Source organism: Bubalus bubalis, chromosome 2, assembly GCF_019923935.1.
Source record: "Bubalus bubalis isolate 160015118507 breed Murrah chromosome 2, NDDB_SH_1, whole genome shotgun sequence".
In the NCBI taxonomy this organism is placed as follows: domain Eukaryota; kingdom Metazoa; phylum Chordata; class Mammalia; order Artiodactyla; family Bovidae; genus Bubalus; species Bubalus bubalis.
In genome coordinates, this window is record NC_059158.1 from 171823973 (window position 1) to 171829421 (window position 5449).

The 5449-nt window shown below is 48.5% G+C and overlaps 1 long non-coding RNA gene across 1 annotated transcript; it reads left to right on the forward strand.

Moving 5' to 3' along the window:
- The first annotated feature begins 335 nt into the window (after nucleotides 1-335).
- Nucleotides 336-4796, forward strand: LOC123328602. Its single transcript, XR_006543530.2, has 3 exons — nucleotides 336-1359; nucleotides 3143-3403; nucleotides 4555-4796. It is a non-coding gene; the product is annotated as an uncharacterized LOC123328602 (long non-coding RNA).
- The last annotated feature ends 653 nt before the right edge of the window (nucleotides 4797-5449 follow it).

Genomic DNA, 5449 nt, shown 5'->3' on the forward strand with positions numbered 1-5449 from the left:
CACAGTGAGCAACAGCGAGACACCAGGTAACCGCCACGGGGTCTGGAGAAACGGGCCGTGCAAAATCCAGAGCACGTTGGTCTTTCAGGAGGCACAGTGGTCCCTTTGAGGCATCTAGCACCTGGGGAAGATGCTTTGCTATGCTATGCTATGCTATGCTAAGTCGCTTCAGTCGCGTCCGACTCTGTGCGACCCCATAGACGGCAGCCCACCAGGCTCCGCTGTCCCTGGGATTCTCCAGGCAAGAATACTGGAGTGGGTTGCCATTTCCTTCTCCAATGCAGGAAAGAGAAAAGTGAAAGTGAAGTCGCTCAGTTGTGTCCGACTTTTAGCAACCCCATGGACTGCAGTCTACCAGGCTCCTCCGTCCATGGGATTTTCCAGGCAAGAGTACTGGAGTGGGGTGCCATTTTCTCCTGACAAATGCACCTGCCCTTCCCTAGGTCAATAAGGCTCTTGCTTATCTCAGTAAGATCATTGCATGTTCCTCCCAGTGGATACTCTGGAGCTGGTCCTGGTTGACCTCTGTGTGGTATGTGTGCTGGGCTCCTGCTCTGGGCCAGGTGCTGTGTTGGGCACTCAGTGGACCCTGTTTCCTGGGTCCATGCCTCCCGCAGTGGGCAAGGTTCTGCTGCAGACTCTTGGTTCCAGGAGCAAGAGGCTTGCTCTGGCTGCTGTGGGCTGCGGGTGCTCCTTGAGCGATCTGGAAATTCCAGGTGCTGTCTTCTGCAATATCTTTTAAATGGCTATTTTGTACTATTTTACTGAAGGTGTTGGATGTGGAAAGGCACAAACTGCTTCACTGTGAATATTTTTATAGTCTTAAGAAGGCTTTCCGTCTCCATCACAAGGAATTTCCCTGAATCCCTCTTAACTGCCTGTAGCCTCCAGAGCGCCAGAGAGGTGCCCCCAACCTAAGTTGATTCGACTTTGCTCCCTTAAAACTCGGCCTTCTCATTATGTTGAGCAGTTTAATTCCCCCCACACTGGGTCCTGGGCCTCCCTGGGCATCCTACACCCAATAATGTTCTCTGCTAAACAGAGAGATCCCCTAGCCCACGGTTTGGAAGCACCAAAGAAGTGCCAGAGGCATTACCCTTCCCACTTTTTTATTTTTTACCTCCCCCACAAGCAGGTTGCGTCCATCACCTCCTCCTCCACCCCAGGCAAAGGTGGTTTCTTTATATAACAGGACAGAGAAGTGTCCTGCCACACTCCAAGCACAGGGACCCTGGGCTACCCCTGCTTGAAGATGAGCAGTTGTAGATTTACGGCAACTCCAGGACCAGATATCCTGTCATCTGTTCAAAAGAGGAGCTTCACAACGTGGATGGACCTGAGAGTGTCCTACTGAGTGAAGTAAGTCAGACGGAGAAGCAGAACTATCATGGCATCCCTTATAGGTGGAATCTAAAAAGAAATGACACAAATGAACTTACTTATGAAACAGACTCACAGGCTTCAAGAAAGAGTTTATGGTTGCTGGGGGGAGCCACAGGGGCATGGGATGCTTAGGGACTTTGGGAAGGTCATGTACACACTGCTATGTTTAAAATGGATAATCGACAAGGACCTACTGTGTAGCATAGGGAACTCTGCTCAATGTTCTGTGGCAGCCTGGATGGGAGGTGAGTTTGGGGGAGAATGGATACATGTGTATGTATGGCTGAGTCCCTTTGCTGTTCACCTGAAACCATCACAACATTGTTAATCAGCTCTACCTTAGTACAAAATAAAAGGTTATTATTATTTTTTTTTTTTTAAAAGCTGCAGCTGGCCAGGCTTTCTGGCTGCTCACCGGTGCCTGGTCCCCAGCCCACTCCTTGACCAACTGAACGACTTGCTCCTTGTTTTTCGCAGTTAAGATTTCTGAAACGAAGTCTGATTGGTTCTCCTTTCATGCCAGGCACTCATGGGTCAGACGCCCACTCTGGCCAAACGGCTGTGGTCAGTGTAACACTGCCCGTGGGCTCCCTTACTAGGAGCTGCTTCTTTCAGAAAGGACCCAGGGGTAGAGTGTGTTCCCTTTAGAACAAGGTTCCCTGCTGCTCCCAGGACTGACTGTAGTACAGCCCCTACGCATACAGTTACAAGTGTCAGAGGCAAGCTGCAAATCTGAGCGTGCTCATGCCCAAGCCACTCAGTCCCTTGGTCTACATTGGGCTTTCAGACGTAGATATGGGAGATACAGGAAGAATAGCCAGAAAGGTAGAAATAAGAAAGTGGTATTTTTTTGATTCTCTCCTTTAGTGTTGGGTTGGCCAAAATGTTCATTTGAGTTTTTCCATACCTGAACGAACCTTTTGGTCAACCCAATAGATACATTGACAACCCTCCTACCAAGGGCAGTTATCAAACAAACCAAAAAACCTCACACTGCAGAATAGTAAAAAAAAAAAAAAAAAAAAAAAGGCCAATAAATTGTTGCCTGAAGTTTGGAAAAGTGACGTGAATCGAGTATTGAAAAGTCAGGGGAATGGGGTGAAGTCATCTTAAGATGGTGGAAGGCCCCTCAAATTAGAGCCAGCTGTGCTCAGCTCCACACCTGGCTCCACACACAGGTCTGTCAGCGTGAGAGACGAGTCAGGAGCAGAATACAAACCAGCTCGGAAACCCACAGGAAGCGAGAGCCCCTCACCAGGTAGGAGTTGAAGTGGGAATGAAATGATATTAGCAGCTCTTTCAACTCTCCACAGTTCAACACTTCAGAGAAATCCTCAAAGGTTTTTTTTTTTTTTTTTAAAGCTTTCCATCCTTTTATTTTCTGAATTTTAAAAATTGCATTCTTCCAATCTCTGTCTCCTTTGGTCTCATGGTTACTTCCTATTCCAGGCACCTGCAAAATAGTCCCTGTTTCCCTTGATTCAGACCTCTTGAGTATTTGTCCTGAGTTCCTGTGGCAACCTCTGAAGAAACATTAAATGATATTCATGGAAATATTAAGTGATTTCAACCAAGACTATCTGGGTTTGAATCCCCAGATTCTCCTCAGCCTAGTGATGCTTTGCTTTTCTCATCTATAAAACAGGGCTAAGTATAAGAATCTCCTTAACACCCAGCTTTATTCTTCCTTCCTGACACTTTGCAAATCCACTCCCCTCTTTCCATTCCCTGACTGCATTCCTGCATATTCATCTCACAGGTCTCCCGCCTCTGGTCTCTATGCTTCCTGAAGCCATCAGGCTGGTGGCAGATGGAATTCTCTGAGTACTGAAGGTTCATGATGGCCAGAGCTGGAGGAGATCTTGGGAACCCACCCAAACAACCATCGTATGTGGAGGAGAATGGAGGCTGTTGATGAAATGACTTGCAAGCTGGGGTTAGAATCCAGGACCCCAGACCTCTCCCAGCACTCTGTTATACCACACAGCCGCTCATGAACCAGGAGGTAAAGTTGAAGAAGGTAGGTTGGTGATGGCAGTAAACAAACCTTTGTTTCCAGTCTCTGACCCGCGCCCTTTTTGGGGGGATGCTGAGTCATCCCCACTAGAGTAGGCACAGTGTGATTCTCTGCTCTGTGGCTCTTGGGTTTGGCCATGTGATTTTCTTTGAGCATTAAAATATGGGCAGAGGTCAGTTCAAAGAGCGTCTGTGTTGCCACCCACCCTTCTTGCACTTTCTGATGTTTATCATGGAAAGAACAAACTCCAGGTGGCCACTGGTCCCAGAATGCGAGACATGGAGAAATAAACACCATCAAGAGCCTGAGGTAGAGCTGCTACAGCCAACCTGCAGACCTGTGAATGTGAACTCGATGGCTGCCGCTCTCAGTCACTGAGATTTTTGAGTATGTTTGTTACCCAGCAGGACTCAGCAGGAACCTGCCTGATAACAATGTTCTCAACCTCAAAGGCTGAGTAGTGTCAATAGCAGAGTTCTGGCTGCAGGCGTTGCCAGGGCCTGTGGAGTGAAATCCACTGTCCTTGGCGAAGGCTCCTCTCACCTGAAATGCAACCAGTTTTTCAATCTGATCTCTTCTTTTCTCTGCCAATACCTAAGCCACCTGAACATTCCTCCCCAAGCCCAGCCTCTCTACTCCACCTAATTCAGCCCCAGACCTCATGAAGACAACCAACCCAGTCCCATTCATCCCTCCTTTCCCTGAACACAGGTTGTCAGACAGCAGGTCACTCAGCCATGCAGTCGAATTCTCACACTCTCTCTCACCCCAGTGCCCTGCCCTGGCCCCTCCATCCTTCTGTGTTAGAAGCAGGGTCTGGCACAGCCCTGCCTGCCTCTCACGCAGATTCCCCTGTTGCATAGTCCTGGCTGCCTTGCGTCACCCCTCTGCCACTCTGTGTCCTGGTCCATCCTCATGTTAGCAGGACCCAGGTGACTTCTTGAATGGAGGAGAGGATGTTGGAAGCTGAGGGGAAAAGCCCTCAAAGTGGCGAACAAGACAAAGCCGCTGGGGGCTTTGACCAGGCTGAACCTGGATGCCAGGCCTTTCCTGACACCTGAACCTGGAGAGCCTGCTGGTGGGGACCCAGGGAAGCCCAACCTTGACACTGGGAGGTGACTTAGAGCTCACGAAGGCCCTTCTCTTCCTGGCAGGTGAGCATCAGGACTTCAGTGCATTCAGAGCAGAGTGGGAGGGAGGACCTGCCTGATCATGGCGAAGGAAAACAGCCCACTGTTCCACTGGAAATATTTTACTGAGTAAACTTTTTCCTAACTGGCCATAGTGCTCTAGAGGTGGATCACTCAGATCACAGAGGAAGTCCTCTGGAGGTCAGGGCAGCTCCTGATGCCCTGACTCAGAGAGTTGAAACCACCACTGGGAAACCTGACCCCAAGAGACCCCTGTCTGCAGTGCAGTCTAGAGAACCTTCAGCCCTCCAGGGCCCAACGCTGGAGAATGTGCCTGAAGAGAGTTTTATTGCAGGAACCAAAATTTAACCAGTGGAAGGTCTTTTTAAACAATATAGTTAATTTGTGCCTCCTTTAGCAGGCATTAAAATGGAAGATGGGACAGTGTTCTCGGCTGCGTTGGTCCGAGTCCAGGCTCCTCTTCAGGACTCCTCAGCATGTGGTAGAGCAGATTTATTAATGTGCACATGTGTTTCAGGCCTGACAGTCTGGGGGCCCACATGCCTACACAGCAAACAGCTGCCAGCCCACTGAATGGCACGTGGAGAAGCCTTTCCGAAATGATGTCATTCTCTCCTGACCTTCTACCAGATGCCTGGAGGGAGCAGGGAAGTTAGAAAAGAGGAGTTTTAAAATGCTCAACAGATTTACCAAATCTCTGGGTAAGAGACACTAAAATACTTTGTAGAGTTATAAAAGTTAAAATAGTGTGAAATGATTTTAAAAGATGAGCCAGTTCCAACAGATCAGGTTTTTTTTTTCACAATAGACTTTAGTTTGCAAATGATGTCAATACAAAATAAAGGGGGAAAGAGAATCATTCTTTGAAAATATCAACAAATGATGAAACTTGCTGGCC